The following is a 21,143-nucleotide window of genomic DNA, read 5'->3' as shown; positions in this document are numbered from 1 at the left end:
ACCCACGTGACTTGGTTTTATAGGTGCACCCTAGCAGTGTCTCAAAGGCACGTGGCTCTGAGCCTTTCAGGCCACCTCTGCTCCTGTGTTGTCCTTGTCACTCCTGGATCAGCGTTTCCTGGAGTTGCACAAATAGCAGCTCAAGGGTGTCCTCAGAATTGAAGGCCCTGGAGCTGGAAGGTTCACCTAGGACCATGTAGTTCATCTGAGAGATGGAGCTTCAGAGAGGTTGCCTCACTTCCTGAGCTCACACAGCCCATTAGAGCACCGTGGGGAAGCACACCCAGATCACAGGACTGCTGTCCCAGCACCTGAGTATGGAGCCATGGTCAGGGGTCAGTCCTCCCGGGCCTGGATCCTGGTCTCACTCCTTGCTAATGGGCAATCCCTGCATCCTTTCTGTGCCTCGGTTTCTCCGGCTGTCAGAGGCATGAGTGGAACTTTCTCATTGGGTTGTTTTGAAGAGTTGATTAGGACGACTGAGATCCTCCAGGTAGAGGGTCCTACGCCTGAAGCACGAGTCTGCCACCGGTGTGTGTGAGGGTTTCTGCTCCTTCTGCTGCCCATCACTCACTTGGTGGACAGTACTGAGCACCTACCTGTCTTTGGTACTGAAGACAGGGCCAGAGCTAGAGCCACATGGAGTGAGCCTTAGCTGGGCTCTAAAAGGAGACAGGAGAAGGGAGGGGAAACCTAGAGTGTGACTTACAGATTTTTAGAATTATTTTGGCTTTAAGCACAGAGAGCAGTGAGGTGGTCAGGCCTGGGCTCAGTAGACTCCATGCCCCTGAACTGACACCACCTTCTGGGGTCTGCGGCAGACCTCTCAGCTGTTCCAAGGCCTAGTTCTTCCCTCTGTAAGTGGAGGAAGAAAGCAGCCCAGCTGCTGTTTTGAGAGGCCTGGGGGACTGGCCAGGTTACTTGGAACAGGCCATCACTCACCACCTCCGAATGACCCAGGATCTCCTTAGGCAGACGTGGGAGGACAGCTTCGCAATCTACACCGTGGCTCAGAGCCTGGCTCAGCAGCCCAGGCCCAGGTCCAGCTTGTCCAGCTTTGTGACCCCAACTTCCAGCTCCCTGGCCCTCAGCTGCCCATCTGAGGGCATCTCTGGGTCACTAGGTGGGTGGATAGTTGTGGGGCCTGCCACAGGCCCAGGCACAGTGAGTAGCCTCCTGGGGTCAGCTCTGCATGCCTCCTGCTTCCTGTGCCCATGGGTGGACCCATGGTGACTGGAGAGGCTCCCACACAGGTGGTGGATGCTCCCAGAAGTCAGGGGCTGCATGATCCTCTCTTCTCCAGGTGTTTTCCAAAGTGGGCGCTGTGGGGAGCTGCTCCATCTCCAAGAACAGCAGAGCAGGTAACCCATGGAAATCTTGGCTGGAAAGAAGTGGTTCAGAAGAAATCATACCTGCAAGTGGGGAGGGCGGACAAGCTTGTCTGAAATAGCCCCTCCTCTCTTCTGGAGACTCCTGCTGTGCAGTCAAAGAGGCCCATGTGTCCTGGGCTGTCCAGAGCCTCGCAGGCTGTCATGTGGTCCTGGAGCTCTGTACCTAGTGTGCAGGCAGTGTACCATCAGCACCCAGGGGCTCCCTCCTCCCCACTCCTTCCAGACCCAGCAATAAAGACTGATTGTGGGCTTTCCCGCTTCAGTTCCAAGGTAAATGACCCTTACATAGAACCTCTAGATCATTCCACCACGTCATTAATCTGCACCTCCCTGGCCATTAGGTAGTGGGCAGGCAGAGACCACCTGGCCTCTCCCTTCAGCCCTTGGTCTTGTTCTGATGCTCATGTCCTCCCCTCATTCATGCCCTGGTTCCCTGCAGAACATGAGCAAGGACATGTCCTTTGTCCTGCACCTGCGGTAGCTGGGGGACATGTTAGCCGGTGGCTTCACACAGGACCAGGAGGGCTGTGGCAGGTTCTTCAAGTCAGAGTGAACCTAGAGGCAGGAAGGCTGAGCAACCTGGTGGCAGAGGCCAAGGCAGGAGGTGCCCTGGATAGGGAGTCCGTTTCCAACTTAGGAAGTGACTTTTATGGCCTGCAGGCATTTGGACTGCAGCCTTGTGGGGAACCACCGAGGGTTTTAAGCAGATGCTTCTCTGTGTGAAGTTAGAGGTCCCTTGCCTCTGTCTGCTCAGGCTGCTGTGGCAGCAGATAAACCAGGCTGCAGGGACACTGCCCCTCTGGGAGCCTGCCCTCACCCCTGTGAGCACTCAGCAGCACCTTGCCACCCCGTCGTTGATGTTGGAAGCAGCTCTTGGGGTGTCCATTGTCTTTTGGGGAACCTGCCGTCTGGCCAGGCACTGAGGAGAGCTAGGTGGTATCTGCTCAGCTAGGTGCAGCAGGATGGGGCCACGCTCAGCCTGGGGCTGGTATGAAGGACAGCTGGGTGCAGGCGGCTGTGCAGCAGCAGGTCACACTGCTAACCCTTGAGGGGCACAAGGAGAGATGGTGGGCAGAGCTCGTGCAGAACTGGCACACAGGAGGCCAGCAGAGCTGGATCCTTGACACCAGCATGTGCCCCTCTCCCACAGTCCCAGGTCAGCATTTCCTGTGGGCTGATCCCCCGGGTGCAGAGGCCAGGAGCAGGTGCTGCTCTTGGCAGAGACTGTCCTCCCAGGCAGTGTGGCCCTGCCATGTTGCAGGGTGGGTGAGCTCCTCTTTCTCAGGAGTATGTTTGACACTCAGGTGCAGATGCCACCAGTGCACTACCCACAGCCTTCTGCCCCTAAATGAAAGCTTTCTACTCAGAGAGCAAACTGACAGTCACCATGGAAAAGGACTGCCTGCCCCCTGCAGTTCTGAGACACGTTTGGGCTGTTAAGAAGGTTCCCTAGCGCGCCTGGACCTGGATCCCTCAGCCTCTGGATAGAAACACAGGTGCAGGGCTCTGCAGAGGAGGCAGAGGTGCATTTAGAGACCTTTTGCTTTGGGGTGCCCCATGGGACTGCCCAGCATTACCCCTCATACACCTGACTCACACACACTGTCAGGAAGCAGCGACCCTGGAGAGGCTGCTGTTGCTCTTGCCCTCTGATCTCCTGCCACCTCAGAGGGGGGAACCAGGTGGAGCCAGGGCACCTTCACCCTCCCCGTCAGTACTTTAGAACTGAAATCCAGGAGCCAGATCTGAGGATTACGCTCCCAGGAGGTGGCCCTGGGTGCTCTTGATGCCACATGGAGGCAGGACCGTCCAGGTAGAGGCTCCTGCTGGAAAACAGTGGTCAGCCCCATCAGTTCCCCCTCCCTCACGAACATGGGATCCTATTAGGAAGTTAATTATGTCAGTCATCTGTTATTTATTAGTGAACCTCGGTGGCAGATTTGCTGGGGCAAATAGTCGTAAATGGCAAGCCTGGAGCTGAGGCCGTGTGAGGACTGGAAAGGGAACTGGAAAGGATCCAAAGTCGAGCCCTGGCTCACTCCATGCTACCTTTCGTGGTGGGTCCCCTGTTCCAGGAGTGCTGCTTTCTGTGGGGTTTGGATTTGTTGAGTACCAGAAGCCAGAGCAAGCCCAGAAAGCCCTCAAGCAGCTGCAGGTAAGTGGGCTGTGAGCCAGGGTCCATGCTGGGGGCCTGTCACCTCTGAAACTGGGGGCAACCCCTGATTTCCCGTCCTGCTGGGCACATCTTTTCAACAACACCCAAGCAATGAAGACCCCTCTCAGCCCTCCACGGCCACTTTCATTCACTAATTCCACCCACACGCTTGTGTTGTGGGCCTAGTTTGTGACAGCACTGTGGTAGGCCTGGGGACACCATTCCTCTTTCTGGTGGGGAGACAGGCAGTGGAGCCATGAATGAACACAAGACAAGATCATGCTGAATGCTCAGTCACATGACTTTAGAAGTGGGGCTGCCTTGGGCTGGGTCGGCAAAGGGGAGACCCTGAGGAGCAGATGGCTGAGCTGACACCTGCCCGCACGAAGTCACCTGCACAGAGACCTGGAGGGAAAGCCATCCAGGAGCAGAGGACAGCATGTGCAAAGAGCCTGTGACAGGGACTCGAGGGAGACAGGGGAACAAGCCCTAGAGGGCAGCTGGCAAAGCAGTGTGTGGTGAGCATCAGGGAAGTTGGAGGTGTTTAGGATGAGATTTGCAGGTCACTTAAAGGACAGGATGTCAGCCTGAAGGCTGGGCAAGACTGTTGGAGGGCTGAGAACACATGGGGAAGGATCTGATTTGTGCTACAGGACAGTTTCCAGTCCCTGTGTGTAGAGGAGATGGGAGGAGTGTGGGCAGGAAACCTTCAGTGGCCAGAGAACTGTAGCTTGGGCCACAGGTGGGCAGCAAACCTGGTGGGAGGGACTGGAGAGTATTTGAGTGTAGATTGAACATCCTGTGCAGATGGAGGAGACAGCCTTCCTGCTGATCCCTAAGTCCAGGGATAAATAGGATCCTTAGCAGGAGGAAGGAACCATCGCCGCAGGGAACACATAATCAGGGGTCTGTACCACCCCTGGTGATCTGACCTCACTGGCAGTGACCACAGCTCCCTCACTGAGGCCCATGTGCCAGGTCCCTGCTAGGACAGGGAACAGGGAAGAGCACTTCCTGGGCTTTGGTTAGACACTGGAACTCCCACTGTGTCACTGGTACTGTGGGCTGTCAGCTCAGACATGGCTCCTCAGACCCTGTGGTTATCTTCCTCTTGTACTCAGGTCAAGGGTCAGTTCAACTACATCACACAGACAGCACACTGCTCAGCCCCAGCTATGCACATGTGTGTGCACGTGGTCACTGAGGATTGCTTATGCAGCGCCACCTGGTTGTATTTCCTGGGAGGTTGGAGGGACTTTTGGGGTATTTCACTCAGACACGAGCTTCACCCCCAGGAAGCACTGCTTTAGGTGCAGGGCACTGGGCAGGGGATTTTGGGAGCTGCAGACTAGATACCAAGCTCTCTCTGCAAGCCACACCAGAAGGGCTCCTGAACTTTAAGATGCTTTTAAACAGTGACTGAGCCTGTGCCCTTGAATGCTGTAAAGGTCAAGGCTGTCGCAGTGTTCAGGGGCATTTGGAGGCTGGGTCTCTGTGACCACTGGCCGCTGCCTGACTCTTACCCCACCGTCTTGGGGAAAGCCCTTCCATGCCTGCACTCCCGACCTCTCTGCAAGGCCTCTGTAAGCTTGAACTCTGTGAGAATGGCCTCTGTGAGCCTGGTGTCCGTGAACTATTCTTGTGTGAGCACAGCTTCTGTGAGCTTGACCTCTGTATGCACGGCCTCTGTGAACTCGGTGTCTGTGAGAACGGACTCTGTGAGCATAGCCTTGTGAGCAAGGTCTCTGTGAGCAAGGCCTCTGTGAGCATGGCCTCTGTGAGCTTGTCCTCTTTGAGCTAGTCCTCTGTGAGCACAGATTCTGTGAGCAAGGCCTCTGTGAGCTTGACCTCCGTGAGCATGGCCTCTGTGAGAACAGCTCTGTGAGCTTGGCCTCTGTGAGAACAGCCCCTAAGAGCACAGCAACTGTCAGCACAGCCCCTGTGAAGTTGCTCTCTGAGCATGGCCTCTGTGATAAAGTCCTCTGTTAGCTTGGCCTCTGTGAGAAAAGCCCCTATAAGCATGGCCACTGTGAGCATGGCTCCTGTGAGGTCGGCATCTGTGATTTCGACCTCTGTGTGCACGACATCTGTGGGCAACATCTCTGTGAGCACTGCCTCTGTGAGGTCGGCCTCTGTGAGAACAGCCCCTATGAACACAGCTTCTGTGAGCACTGCCTATGTGAGCAAGCCCTCTTGGAGCATGGCCTCTGTGAGCTAGGACTCTGTGAAAAAGCCCTCAGTGAGCTTGTCCTTTCTGAGCTCAGCCTCTGTGAGCAGGGGATTTGAGGAAGGGCTCTGTTTGCAAGGATTCTGTGAGCACGGCATCTGTGAGATGGCCTCTGTGAGCATGGTCTCTGTGAACTTGGCCTCAGTGAGCTCAACCTCTGTGAGAATGATCACTGTGAGTATGGCCTTGTGAGCAAGGTCTCAGTGAGCACGGCCTGTATGAGCTCAGACTGAATGGGCTCGGAATCTGAGCACAGACTCTCTGAGCAAGGCTTCTGAGAGTTTTGCCTCTGTGAGAATGGCCCATGTGAACATGGCCACTGTGAGCATGGGCCCTGTGAGTTTGGCCTCTGTGAGAATGGACTCTGTAAGAAAGCCCTCTGTGAGCATGGCCTCTGTGAGCAAGCCCTCTGTGAGCAGGTCCTCTGTGAGGTCAGCCTCTGTGAGAACGTCCTCTGTGAGCATGGTCTCTGTTAACAAGGCCTCTGTGAGCTCATCCTCTGTGAGCTCAGGCCCCGTGACCTCAGCCCCTGTGACCTTGGCCTCTGTGAGCAAGGCCTCTGTGAGCTTTTCCTTTGTGAGTACGGTCTTTGTGAGCTCAGTCTCCGTGAGCACCGTCTATGTCAGCAAGCCTTCTGTGAGCTAGACCTCTGTGAGCTCAGCCCCTATAACTTCGGCCTCTGTGAACATGGCCACTGTGAACTCACCTCTGTGAGCACCGCCTACATGAGAAAGCCCTCTGTGAGAAAGCTCAGTTTTTCTGAGCTCAGCCTCTGTTAGCAGGGACGCTGTGAGCAAGGTCTCTGTGATCTGGGCCTCTGTGAGCTTGGTCACTGTGAGAATGGTCTCTGTGAGCATAGCCTCTGTGAGCTCAGAGTCTGTGAGTATGGACTCTGTGAGCAAGGCCTCTGTGAGCACTGTCTATGTGAGTGAGTCCTCTGTGAAAAAGGTCTCTGTGAGAACAGACTGTGAGCATGGCAATTGTGAGCACAGCCTCTTTGAGCAAGGCCTCTGTGAGCTTGGCCCCTCTTAGCAATGTATCTGTGAGTTTGGGCTCTGGAAGCGAGGCCTCTGTGAGAATGGCCTCCATGAGGACAGCCTCTGTAAGCTTGGACTCTGTGAGCACAGCTTCTGTGAGCATGGCCTCTGGGAACTTGGACTCTGTGAGAAAGCCCTCTGGAGCTTGTCCTCTGTGACCTAGGCCTCTGTGAGCATGCCCTCTGTGGGCTACTCCTCTCTGAGCTTGTCCTCGGTGAGCATGGACTCTGTGAGCAAGTCCTCTGTGACCAAGGTCTCTGTGAGCACTGTCTATGTGAGCAAGTCTTCTGTGAGCTAGTCCTCTGTGAACACAGTCTCTGTGAGCTCGGCCCCTGTGACCTCAGCCCCCATGACCTTGGCCTCTGTGAGCACGGCCACTGTGAAATCACCTCTGTGAGCACTGCCTATGTGAGAAAACCCTCTGTGAGCTTGGTCTTTCTGAGCTCAGCCTCTGTGAGCATGGACTCTGTGAGCAAGGTGTCTGTGAGCACAGCCCTTGTGAGCTTGGCCTCTGTGAGCAAAGCCTCAATGGGCTCGGACTCTGTGAGCACGGACTCTGTGAGCATGGATTCTGTGAGCAAGGTCTCTTGTCAGCACGGCCTCTGTGAGCAAGGCCTCTGTGAGCTCAGCTCCTGTGAGATCAGCCTCTGTGTGCCCTGCTCTGACCTTGGACTGTTTGAGCAAGTCCTCTGTGAGCACTGCCTCTGTGTCCAAGGCCTCTGTGAGCAAGGCCTGTGTGAGCCTGTTTTCTGTGAGCAAGGTCTCTGTGAGCTCAGCCTCTGTGAACAAGGCCTCTTTGAGCTCTTGTTTCCTTCAGACTGGAGAGAAAAACAGAGGACACAACAAATATGTGCTGTGTTGGGAAGCCAGTCACAGGTTGACCAGGGTTCCCTGCTGGCTGTGGAGGCTGACCTGTTTCCAGGACCTTTTTCCTTGGAACTCCTGAACCGAGTGGCCATCACACAAGCTCCTGCTCACGCACTTTCATCCCTTGCTGTAGGATGGGGAGGTAAACTCTTTAGCCAGCAGAAGGGGAGGGAGGCTGGCCAGCACCCACCATCCTCCCGAGTTAGAGGAGGGTAGAGAAGCAGTACCCAGCCAGCACTTCCCTGTGCCCTAGGAGGAATGTAGCTTGCCAAATGCGTGTCATAGAAAGCAAAGTGCAGTTCAAGGCACTGGGCACTGATCCACAACCTGCCACTCCTGCATCTTGAAGAACACACAGTGCCTACAGCCAGTGAGGAAAGGGTGTCTGTACCAGGCAGGCCTCAGAGTCTTGGCTGGGCCTGGATCTGTGTTTGTGTAACTGTTGCTAGAATTGTATAGCCAGAGTGGAGTAAGATGTTTGGGGAGGCCTTGAGCTTACACAATGTAGATTCCTCTGCAAGAAAAAAAGAATAAATTATTCACATAAAATAATCCTTGAAAGAGCTTCAAAAGAGAGGCCTTCGGTTTCATCTCCAAGGCCCTGGATGTGCCACCCTGTGGAGCATCCACACTCTGTTGAGCAGCAGCAGACTTCCTTGGGCTTCCTTCTCGCCCAACTCAGGGAGACCTGCAAGACTCTGGCTACCTGTGGATGCTCTTGGCCCATGTGTGTCCTCAGCTGGGACTCGGCTTTGAGCCCTCAGCCACCACACCCCACTCAGTTTGAGAGAAGCAGTTGTCTCCTGCCATGGAGAAGGTCTGAGGCTGCAAGCCACTTTCTGGACAAGGTTCCCACTGATGGACCATGGGAGGCAGATGGTGGGAAGAGGAAGGAGCAGGCCACACCTGTGCAGGGGCACAGGCACCTGGCTTCCATAGTTACTTGTGTATAATCCACTCTCAGGAAGCTTTTCCCAGTGTGGTGATGCAAGGTCTGTATAGAGCTTTAACGAAGGTAGAAAGCAAACCGAAGAAAGCGGATGGTGGGTGTCAGGTGGGAGTGGGAGGGAGAGTGCCCTTGGGACATGGGTGGCCAGCTGAAAATGTCTAATGTGCCCCAGGCCCACCGTGCTTTCTGTCCCTCACTGTCATGCTGCCCAGGTGCTCCCCTGGAGCACAGAGCCAGGGACCCAAGTCCACGGACGTACACTAGGGGTGCTGGGGCCCTGGGGCCATGTCTGGAAGGCCTCTGTTGATGAAGGCATGAAGCAGTCCAAGGCCAAGCCCTGGTGCTGGCCCTGGACAATCCCTAGTGACTGCTGGCTGCCCTTGGCAGGGGTGCTCCCCTCTCTGCTGGACCCAAGTACCTGCCAGGTCCTGGACCTGTGGCAGGCCCCATATGTGGCCAGGTGGGAAATGAGAGCTCAGAAGGGCAGGTGAAGAAGAGAGAGAGAGGGGTGGCCAGCTCTCCTGCCCAGAGAAGACAAGCCCTGCCAAGAACACGGAGCCCCAGAACTGCTGATCAGGGAGGCACAGAGTGTGCCCGACACTGGCGCAGGGAGTGGGTATCACCAGGAACCTCAGGGAGCGCCTGCCCTGTGCCCGACTGCTGCTGGCATCTCTGTCCCCCAGAGTCCTGAGCTGCACCCTCTGTGTGGGTAAAAGAAGAGGCTGGGCCTCTGGAAAACTCTGAGTTTGTGATGAGGTCAGAAATGATGTACACACAGTGATGGCCCTTGGCGGTGTCCTGCCAGATACCTGTGGTGCCAGGGAAATCAGCACTGACCTCACTGCTAGGGAGTAATAGCCACACGGTCACTCCCACCTGTGAGCATTTGTGCTCTCTACCAGGGAAGGTGGAGAGACCTGTGTTCACCCACACTGGGATATGCCAGGGGACTCAGTGCAGGATCTCAGCCTCAGCTCAGCAGAAGCCATCTGGGTGTCGCCTTGGGCTCCAGCTGGCTCAGTGGAGGGGCTCAGAAATCTCTGGCAGGTGCTCCGCTCCTCCCTGATGCTCCTGCCAGTCCACAGGCACTAGGACTCCTGTGGCCCCACTGCTCAGACACCTCCCCTCCGCATGGGCTCCCCCTCTGTGCCTACACATCTTAACACTATTCAGCCATCATCAAAGCACATCCCGCCTAACACTTGGTGACCACCCTCTGTGGGCTGCTTTGCTACGCAGGATCTCAGGCCTCATTCTGAGGAGTGAGTTTTAGCAGATACAGGTGAACAGACAGGTGGAGGCCCAGGTGCCCAGCACAACACCTGCAAGGTCAGCTAGGAGGGGAAGGCTTCCTCTACACTCAGATCTCAAGCCGAGCCACCTCTCAGACTGTCCCTGGTCTGGATGCTTCTGTGTGGCCTCCATTATATTCTTTGTTCAGAATGTGTTAGACATGACTACCTTATTTGGAAGAGGATGTGCACGGTGGCTCTAAGACAAAGTTAATTTTTATAAGATTACATGGAGATCACAACGTATGTGAATTTGAGTCCTACCTTTTTCACTTAGCATTATGCCATGAGCATGTCCCCATGTCATTAGATGCTTTAGTACAGGGACTTTGGATTTATACAGAGGCCCTTTATGTAAATGTAGTCACTGCTTTTAAATTGACTCTCTTAAAACCACTTTGATGAACACTCCATTGTTTTCCCCATGTTTGATATTAAAACTTACAATTTGCATTCTTGGTGGTCCAAATCTTACTGTGTGTCTGATTATTTCCTCAGGAGAAAAATCAGGAGTTAGAATTGCTGATCCAAAGGAGGTAAAGGTCTAGGACACGCCTGAGACATGGAAGATCTGCTCTTCTGAGATTTCACACAGAAGGACACACTCATCAGAGAGGTATGGAAATGATGCTTAATTCCTAGCAACAGCTGACAACTTGAGTGTTTTGTTTTGTTTTGTTTTTGAAAATCTGCTTTTTTGACCATTTAAAGAATGGCACCTGTTTTAGTTTGTGTTCCCTTGGCAGCTGGTGAGGTTAAACCGTTCTCATATGGTGATGGGCTGCTTATTAGTCTTTTCTGAATTGCCTGTTTGTATCCATAGTCCTTTCTTCCATGGAGATACTTTTTTTTCTATTGATTTTCAAGTACTCTTTACATATTGAGATAATTAACAGCCTTTGGATACTGCATGTTTTAAGTATTTTCCCCAATTTATCATTTTCTCCTATTTTTTAACATGAAAATGGTATGAAAATTTTAGGTTGCCAAATCCATCAAATTTTTCCTTAGTGTTTCTACCTTGATATCATGTTTACAGAAATCTGTGTCCACACCATATATGTATGTATAAAATATTCTTTCCTTAATTTCTTATGACTTTGCTGTTGTAGTAATTCATCTAGCGTCTATACAGATACATGGTGTACTATGTGTCCAGTGTATTTATCTGTTTACACTTGAGCAGTTATTCTGGTTCAGTCTGTCTCCACTGATTTAAGGTGCAAGTGACCTTATACTAAAGGGCAGCACAGTCTGGCTCTATCTTTGCCTGCTCTGTTGAACTCTGCCTTGTCTCTGGCACCGAATCTGCCTTCCTGTTTCCTAATCCGTGTGAACTTCCACATTCCGTTTCATATACATTAGTGAAGTTCACAAAAATATGCAGGAAGATTTTTTTGTGTGTGTGGGAATTTCAGTTGCTTTGCTAGTCAATTTGGGGCGAACTTACATCCTTACAGAATATGTCGGATTGTTCATTTAGGAATAGAATGTGCTTTTATTTCATTTGTTTCCTCAGTAAACATATTGCTGTATAAAGGGTATCTTTCATCATGTTTATTGACTTTTATTTTTATGTCATGTGGTTATTCTGAACAGCTTTTTAATTATTGCTGATGTATAGAAATTCATTATATTCATAATAGTATTATTTTGCTGCTGACTGTCTACCTTGTCACCACAGTTCACATTTCTTGGCTCTTTGTGATTTGCTGTTTGAGAGAGGGCCAGAGGAGAAAAACTTCCTGTTGAAAATAACAACAGTTGTGCCTCTTCTTTCCAGCTCCTTGGGTTCCAGATGAGTGTGGGTGACAGGAATGAGGATCACATGCTGACTTTGCTCTTCGCAAGGTGCCCACAAAGCTAGGGAAGCACCAGCCACTGATTCTCCATCTGGGACACAGGTCCCTTGTGAAGTTTGGTGGTTTTGGTTACCAGGATTGAATCCCGGGGTGCTCTACCACTGAGCCACATCCCCAGCCCTTTGATTTTGAGGCAGGGTCTCCCTGAACTTGCAATCCTCTTGCCTCATCCTCCCAAGTTGCTGGGATTGCAGGCATGTGCCACCGTACCCAGCCCTGGTAAAGTTTTAAATACATATTTGGTTTCTGTCCATCTCCACTGGACTTTCCAGCCATGGCTCACTAGTACTCCTCAACATTCTTCTGGCCTTTCTCTATCTCTAAATGCATATGTATTTTCACTCTAGGACTTGAAATGTGTAAATTTGAAGTCTAGTTTCTCTGGCGGCCGTACTTGGTGTTTCTAAGATCTGAGCTCTGCTGGAGTTCTCTGCCAACATCAGGACTAGCTCTCACTGTGCAAGACCAGGGAAGACCGTCCTCCCTCACTGGCAATGCTCTAGAACATGTCAAGTGAGGTCTGGGGCTTTACAGCAGTAAAGAACCAGTGGGGGTTCCTCAGCGTCGGGGAAGCTTTTCCGTCAGTGGTGAAACTGCGTGTACAGTTGCACATCTGTGCCAGGAGCACACCTGCTGTGTCCTCCACTCAAGTCCCATGGGTTCATGGTGGCACTTCTTACCTGTTTAGAAAGGCTTTGCTGTCTTTCTGAGTGCTCCGTGTCTGGCACAGGGTCTTGCACCAAAGGCTGCACTCACACTCACCTCCTCAGAGCTGGGTCCACACGTCTCAGGTTTTGGTTCATGTGCCTCAGTGACAGTCTGGGGACCCTCCATTTCAGCTGACATTTAGTTTACCCTGAATGCTTCGGCACCTGCTGTGGACCCATGCTGGGTGAGTCTCGCAGGGCTTCTGCTCACCATGGGAGCTCTCTGCACTTTCTGCTCTTCATGTGTCTAACAGAGCTTCTCTGAATTGCCCTGGCCTTCAGCAGGCCCCAGGAAGGGATCCCAGGTCTGCAGTGAGCTTTCCTACTACCAGTGGGCTCTGCTTGCTTCCGTGAAGACCTCAGTCCCCAACTTGCTTTGTGGTTTCTCTGAATCCTCCTGTGTCCCATCTTCTGGTTCCCTGCCAGTCCTTACCCAGGTGACTTCTGGTAGTCTTCCTCTTTATCCCATCCATCCCCTCTCTTGGTTCCCTGCAGCCTGTATTCTGTGCATTTTCACTGAAGACATGAATGAAATGCTTTCAGTTTTTTCAGCCTTCCACAGAGGGTGCTGTTCCTCTGAACCCTGTTCTTCATACCTGATGAGACCTGGCCCTTTGCCTGTGTGACTGTGTAGCTCCACCATCTCTTCTGGGTTCTCCTTTCACTGCAGATGCTGGTAAGGAAGGGTAGCCAGTGGTGCCCTTGTCACCTGCCATGGGGTCTGTGGCTGGGTGTTACATACTGTCCCTGGCAGGTGTCGAACTGGCTGGATCTGTGGCAGGTGAGAGGTTGGTTGCTCTCTAAGTACAGTATTGGATACATTGGAAAGCCATCTGTCACTCTTCCCTTTCCTAAAATGATGTGGGAACCACTTGGCCACTGGAGCCTTTGCTCTGCCCACCACCTTCTACTGCTGGCCAGTCCACCATTGGGTCAGGGAGCCCAGGAGGGGTGCAGAAAGAGACCAGGAGAACCTGCTTCTGAGAACTTCCCAGGGCAGCAGGTGGCAGGTGGCAGGGGAGGACTCTTGTCCCAGGGCACTGCTGGCCTCCAGACTTCAGTGCTCTGCTGCATGCCAGCCCCCATTACTATTCACCCTGGGTCAGTCCATCCTGAGTGCTTGCTCCTCGGCTTGGTCAGCAATGACCCCAAGGACAGGTGGAGCCAGGCGCTTCCCAGCCCCCATTACCTCCTCAGCCCTCACAGCAATCCCATTGCCCACGGATGGGGCATCTCCTGCGGGCCATAGCCTAACCCCCTTTCTGTTTTTTTTTTTTTTCTCCTTTACTAATTACTCTGAAGGCAGAAGTTTTCAGCTGGTACAAGAGAATAAACTCTCTGAAATAAGGTGGCCATGTGCCTCCGGAATGCCCCTTGGTTTTAGCAGAGGAAACAGCAATAGCGATTGTGGCCTTGCTGACTCAGGGCGGAGTGGCAGCTCTGACCTCACACTGGTTCTCCTTGGTGTCTCTATGGCCATGTAGCTGTTCCCCGCAGTCCTCTTGTTCATCCAAGTTCCCGTCCTGGGCCTGTTCATCTTGACCCTCAGAGGCAGCCTGTTTTACAAAGAGTTTTTTCCCAGTTCACTGTGAGCTCCTGTGCTCTGATGGCCCATCTGCCCCAGGCCAGCTGCCTCCTGACCATGGGCAGCTGTGGTCCACAGATCTGCCCTGGCCCCAGGGCGTGGCTCAGTCCCTGGCTGCACCTGCACACCCACCAACAGCCCTCCCCGGCCAGGCTCTGCAACCTCCATTCAGCCTGCCTCTCCCCTGACCCTTGCTCCCAGCTGCTCACGACAGCCTGAGCACTCGAGCTTTGCCTCAAGCTATGACAAGCCAGGCCCAGATGAGCTCCATGAGGCGGAGGCCAGCAGAGGAGGGAAAGGCACAGGATAAGGCCGTCACTGCAACAGGGTGTGCTGGGGTGTCTCCACACCCGGACGGCACCCACCATCACAGGCATGTCACTCTCACCTCCCAAAGTCACAGGGCAGTCGCTTCCTGGGGTCCACTCTTGTGTTTATGCTGCATGTCTTTTGAGGGGGAAACCATTACATCTGGAGGGCAAGTGGCCATGATCAGGTCCTCCTCTTGGAGGAGGCATCTGGGGCTGCTGTGCAGCAGATGAGGGGACATGAGGAGGCTGCAGCCCGAGAGAAAAGATGGAAGGTGACTTCCTGGGGAGAGTGAAAGATGGCAGCTTGAGGCCAGCAGAGCGGAAGTGGGAGTGTGAAGTTGTGAACTGTCCTGGACAGGCCCTTAGGTGGAGCCTGACCTTCCTGACATGCCAGGGTGCAGTGCCCTCTGGGGATCCACCTTGCATGGCTAGAGGGATCCAGAGGCAAACCTGGACTCAGGCGCCATTCCGGTGGTGTCTGATGGAGCAACCAGAGGACTGGATCAGAGAAGGTACTCCAGCCAGTGGAGTAAGAAGAGCTCTGCCCACGGGCCTCCATGAAGAGAAGGGCTGGAGGGCAGGGGAAGCTCCCTGGGCTCAGCAGAGGGCCTCTCCACTGCCCATAGGGTATCTGACCACTGAGTGGCCATCGCTCCGTCCTCCCTGTGTCCATGGCAGCTCTGACAGTGCCCCAGGTCCTGTTTTGGATCTCCACCCTCCCAAAGCATAGTGTCTGGGTGGTGGGGATGGTGGGACCCTGTGGGGCCTGTCAGTCAGTGAACACGGAGCCACAGGCAGGCTCTCTCTGCTCTTGGAGCACACGCACCTTGCTGCCTTCTTTCTCCTGTGTCAGCAGGCCCCTTCATGGGGTTCCTCTTTCCCATGCAAATGCACACAGTGTGACCCTAACCTAGCCCCACTACGTCCTGTGCCCAGGACGAATGTCTTCTATGTCCATAGTGCACTGGCTTCCCAAGGACCTGCTCCGGAAAGAGGCTTCTGGGTTGCTCCCAGCCACTCTGGAAGGTCCTCCAAGTCTGTGTCACAGACCCACTCTTCCCTTGGAGCATGGTTGGGCCTCAGGGAGGTGTGAACTCGATCAGAGATCAGAGAGGTGACCAAGCTGCATTTGTCCCTGGGGCTGACTGCCCCTTCGTACAGCCAGGTCTTGCTTTAGAGAGGCAGAGGGTGTCCTGCCTCTGCATGTTGGCTGGCCTTGGCCTCCTTTGACCAGTTGAATCTCAGGCAGTAGCATTGCAGCTCCTGACTGTGCCCTGAGAGGCTCCACATCACCACCTCTGTGCCATGGGTGTGTGGCCCTAGGGCACTGCTCCAAAGCTAGACTGGCTGCTGGGGGCTGAGCACCACGTGGAGAATGACAAAGCAGCTCAGCTGACCCTCTGGACCTGGGAAGAATGGCTGCACAGGGGCCCAGGCAGGGCAGCAGGGGCCCGCCAGTCTGCCTGGTGAAATATTACATCCTCAAGCGGCTGGTTTGTGGGTGGGTTGTTCTGTAGTGACACCTGACTGGCAGAGGTGTGGAGACTGAGTGGGGGCGATGCTGTGGAGGCTTGAGCTACTGGCGCTCCATGGTGCAGTGACATCTGGACCTTCCAGTGGTTTCTCTCCCACCAGCTCCTCCACAGCCCTGTGAAAGCACGTGGGGCTTGGCAGCACATGTCTCAGGCACCAGGTAACTGAGGAGGGGCCACCAACATCCCAGCCTGGAGTCCACTTACATAAGAGAGAGACTGCAGAGCTCAGGGCAAACAGCACAACAGGTTGCCTTCACCATGCAGAGCTGAGAAGCAAGGGATGCACTGCCCACTGGTGTGGAGGGTGTCCAGCATAGGCACCCTTGGAGTCACCTCTGCACTCAGAAGCATTCAGGCCTCAAGTTCATGAATCATTGGTTAGACTATCAGCTGGTGAAGGGCGTGGAGGCTCAGTGGCACTCAGCAGAAGCTGGGAAAGCCTTCCCACACCAGGCCTGGGAGGCCAAGGGAAAGGAGGCCTTGGGAGTTCAGGCCCTAACAGAGCAGTTGATTTGTTCTACTCAGTCAGCTCTGTGATATTAAAATGTAAATGAGTCTGTGCGTGTTTGAAGACGCATCTGAACACACTCATTGGCATAGAAAGGCCTCTCTTAGGTTGGTCTTTTCCAGAAGTGTATTTACATTTTGAACTAAGGCTGTGCCTGAGTTTCGCCCTAAAGATTGAGAGGAGCCCAGTGGGTGAGCTGAGGACAGACAGGCCCTGAGTGAGCCCAGACCTCAAGGGCAGAGGAGGTCAGGACCTGGCCCTGCCTTGTGAACGTGTGGAGGGGTGGGTGTGGCCAGAGACAGATGTGTGGGCTGTCTCAGCAGCACAGGAATGTCCTGCTTGAAGAAGAGGGACTCAGGTGCTTGGAGCTGGGTGGGAGCTGATGTGCTGTGGGTGATCCACCATGCTGGCCGCCTCTGGGGACATGTGGACAGAGAAGGAAAGGGGCTGAGGTTCTGGCCTTGTCCATAAGCCCCATGAATAAAGTGCTCTGATTGGAAGGATGGCTTCTCCTGGGAAGCCTCCTTGGGTTGGGTTGTGGGTGCTCTTCCAGGGGCAGCTGGTGCACTGTGGCAGGCTTGATGGGCAACACCCAAGTCCTTTCCATCTCATACTCTACCATCCTCATGAGAACGCTCCCAAGGGCACCAGGATGTCTCCCTCTGGCACCTGGAGAGTGGAGAACAGGGAGGAGGTGAAGCCCTTCTGCATTTCCTGGCTCCTTCTCTGTGCAAGGCCCCAGCGCAGCTGCAGGAGATGCAGTTGGAACAGGAGGGGTGCAGCCCTGCCCTCATGTAGCTGATTCTCTGACTGCATTAGGCCCACTTTTCTCTTTCTTTTTCTCTACCCAATTTCCAGTTGTGATTTTCATACCCAGCCAAACTCTCAATCAAGATGAGCATCAAGTTCAGTGTATATTCCTCCTGATATCTATTCAAACTGTCTTCTCTGCCCAGAACTAAACCCCTCAGCCTCCCACCTACCTTGCCTCTTGTCTTTATTGCCTGCACCATACTACCAGCAGGATGGTTCTGGTAACTAAGATGGCACTGTGGTTCCATGTGCAATCACTTTCCCAGTCTTAGTTGATGGGGTCCAGATTCCTGAGACTAGAATCCAAGATCCTCTGTAGAGCCTCTGTCCAGTTCCACAGTCCTGTCCTTCACTGCCTCTTCTCACCTCCACACACACACACTCCCACTCCCATAAAAACCCCTGTCCACACCACATTGCTCCTTCTTGCTGTCTTGAGTGGCATCCCTCTCTCACTTTCTTGGTAAACTTCAATTAATTCTATACTTCCAATTCTTATAAAATATTTAGTGTACGTAAAGTTCAAGTGTGAATTCACTCTCCTCCAGCACTTGTGCCAAGCACCAGGACTCCCTGCCTCCCTTGCTACCATTTACCCTCCTCAGACACGATCATTTTCAACTTCTTATACTTTACGTATTTATCTCCATGTGTCTAAATAAAAGAGTCTAGATTGCTCCTCTTGGATTCTTACCTTAGCCTTGACTTGCTGAACACCTTCATGAAGATGTGAACCAGATTGATCTTGGTCTGCATGTCCTCCTGATGTGGTGGCACTGACTCTCTGAAGCTCCTTCTACCAGCTGGACCTACGTGGATGTTGTGCACAGGCTTTGTGCCCCATGCCAGGACTGCTTTCCCTCTGCTGGCTTCCCAGGGCTCCCAGAGTTCACAGCTGTCCTCGTATACCCTCATTTTCTATGTACTTACAACTAATTACAGCCCGACCCTTCTCTACTTTTCTAATGCTCTGAATTGCAGGTCAACTCCAGGCATCTCTCCAGAACCTCTCGGGGGTTGGAGAACCTCCCAGCCTCACCCATCATCGTGGTCTGAGGATTTCTTTGTGCTCTCTCATTTCCTGGTCCACATTTTCCCTCTTTCCTGACTCACCCCTTCCTTTTTTGGAGGGCTCCCTGCAGTAGTTTTCTGATGAGGTATACATTTGAGGTAAATTTTTTGAAGAATCTGGTATGTCTGAAAATAATCCTGATTTGGCCTCAATTTTTTTTTTTTTTTTTTTTGCTATTCAGATAGATATAGAAGTCCAACAGGAAACACTTGCATCCAGGATGTGAAGTCCTTCAGTTTCCTGGGTTGCTGTGGAGAAAGCTCTGGTCCTCTGGTTCTCTGTATGTGACTTTGGTTCTTTTCTATCATGTTCTGGACTCCACAGTGCAGTGTACTGATGTGGATCTACAATCATCCCTTTCCTGGGCACTTGACTTCTTCAATCTGAAAACTCATGTCCTAGAAATTTTCTGAAATTAATGATTATTTCTTCTCCTATGTCTCCTCTCACCTCCTTCTAGAATTGCTATTATTAGGATATTGAACCTGTTCAACTAATACTGTAATATTATCTTAACCTTCTTTTTATATTTCTAAATTCTCATCTCTATTTCTATTATTTTATATAGAAAAATAAATCTATTTCTTAGAGGTTTTGCTCTACCTTCTAAGAGGTTTACTCTACTTTGTTGTCCAATGCTCTGAACTTCTCATTTCTGCCATCATATAATAAATTTGTTTTGTTCTCTGAATGATTTCTTTTCATGGACTTCTGTTCTTGTTTCTTGGATATAACATCATCTCTTATTTCTTTAAAGACATTAGTGATGGCTTCCATAGAGTTTATTTCTTGTGTGATCTCTGATTTATCTGGATACATGTTTTGCTGTGTTTGTTACCCTCTCTTCATGTCATGCTACAGCCTGTGCTCATGTGTCTGATGACACTTGACTTTAGCTCATGAGTGAGCAGGAAGCATTGCAAGGCCAGTGGAAACTCCAGGCACATAGGGGGATTCCATGATTGCGGGGCTTTCTGTGAGGAGGCTCGCTGTTTTTGCATGTTGGGGATTTCATATTGGTATCTTTAGGCCTGTGTATTTGTCCAGTTGTATTGTTCCTCTTCTTGGCTGGACTCATAAGGACTGACAGCACCTGTCCCAAAGGCCAATCAAGCAAGGAGCTGAACAAGTGTGTGCCGCTGTTCCCTGTGGTCAGCATGGTAATGCAGCCTCCTGCTTCACTCTCTTGCGGGCCATGCCCTGGCCTTCTGCTGGGCAAGGAAGGGCATCTGCTGGTCTGACTATGTAGGGCCTCCAGACATCTGACCACACTGAGGAGAGATTCTTGCACAGCCTGCCTCTTTTATTCCCACCTGTTCCCGGCTTCCACAACTGTGGTGCTGGCCACCACTGAGCCATTCTGCCTGGCCACAGAAGGCTCTCCTGGGCTTCCTAGCTGGAAGAGGCTCTGCCACCCCAGCTCTTCCATATGTATCCAACCCTCCAGCTCCTTTCCAGTTTCCAAGCTCTGTCCTCTGCCCTCTTCTTCACCCTAGTGGGTATGGACCTATCAAAGAAGCCCTGTGCTGTCTGTGGGGGGCAGGTTCTATCTGCCAGCCTCCAGGTTCAAAGCACAACCTGGCCCTCCTCTGCCCAACTGCCTTGGTCCTGCAGATGGAAGCACATGTGCACATGAATGTGTGTGTGTGTGTGTGTGTGTGTGTTATTTGTACACATGTATTGAAATACATAGCACTCAATAAAATCTCTATAATAAATGATTAATTCTTTCAGAATACTGATCCCGATCCAAGAGCCCAGAAGCTAATGTGTGACCTTTGCTTGATTGTCCCATTTGCCATCCTGTTGCCTATGAGGGTCTTTCTGAGTCTCTGAAGGGTCATGTAGGAAATGCTTGTGGGTTTTCTCACCAACCCACTTGCTCTCACTTGCAGGCAGACAGAGCAAGGTGCAGTGTCTTCTGTGCCAAGTCTGTCTTGATTAGATTGTGTGCTGCATGCAGGAATTCTACTGGGCTTACCCTTGTCCCCAGAGTGCCCAGCACAGAGTTTCCCTGCAGTGCTCCACACACACTAAGGACTGAATGAAGATCCAAACAGATGAATGGATATGTGAACAAATGTGCCAACAGATGGGTGGTGGAAGGATGGGTGATGGTGGAGGAGTGGATGGATGGATAGAAGTTGTGTGGAAAAGCAATGACATGATTTGCTGGGAAACCCTCGGAAAGCCCTAAAGTTATATGCATAAATTAAAGCATTCTTGTTGTCTATGTATATATATATATATATATATATACATACACACATACATCCCCAGCCCTTTTTACTTTTTATTTTGAGACAGGGTCTTGCTACATTGATTAGGGCCTTGCTATGTTGCTGAGGCTGGTTTGAACTTGTGATCCTCCTGCATCAGCCTCCTGAACTTCTGGGGTTACAGACATGAGCCCCTGTGCCAGGTGTTGGGTTTATAGTCTTCATGCTATATTTCTCAGAAACATTGTGAAGTATCTTCAGAATCTTTGCACCATAGATATTGGTTCTTGGCATGACTACATTGAACAGAGGAGCCCTAGTGATGGGTGTGCACCACCCGTCTTTCCTACTCTAGACTGTGGGCACATGATGTGGGAAAATGGCTGACACACCACCTTCTCTCTTTCACCAGAAAGTTCAGAGTTTTATCAGGAAGAGATGACGTTAGAAAAGTCAGGACTGTGCTTATTGACTATTTCTATTGTGTGCATAGGTCTGATTCATTCGGTTTAGTTTAGCTACAAAATTGATATTTTTTGGAAAAAAAAAAAAGAAACAAGGAAGTCTTGAGACACCCTAGGCAGTTTTGACATCTCAGTCGTGGACTTGATAG

The 21,143-nt window shown here is 52.1% G+C and overlaps 1 pseudogene; it reads left to right on the top strand.

Annotated features, from left to right (window-relative positions):
• LOC124974773 (probable RNA-binding protein 19) overlaps window positions 1–7,108 on the top strand; it is a 103,907-nt pseudogene extending 96,799 nt beyond the window's left edge.
• The last annotated feature ends 14,035 nt before the right edge of the window (window positions 7,109–21,143 follow it).

The sequence above is a fragment of the Sciurus carolinensis genome, unplaced genomic scaffold (genome assembly GCF_902686445.1).
Source record: "Sciurus carolinensis unplaced genomic scaffold, mSciCar1.2, whole genome shotgun sequence".
Classification (NCBI taxonomy): Eukaryota; Metazoa; Chordata; class Mammalia; order Rodentia; family Sciuridae; genus Sciurus; species Sciurus carolinensis.
Note: the sequence above shows the minus strand (reverse complement) of the source record. Positions and strands in the feature narration are given on the sequence as shown.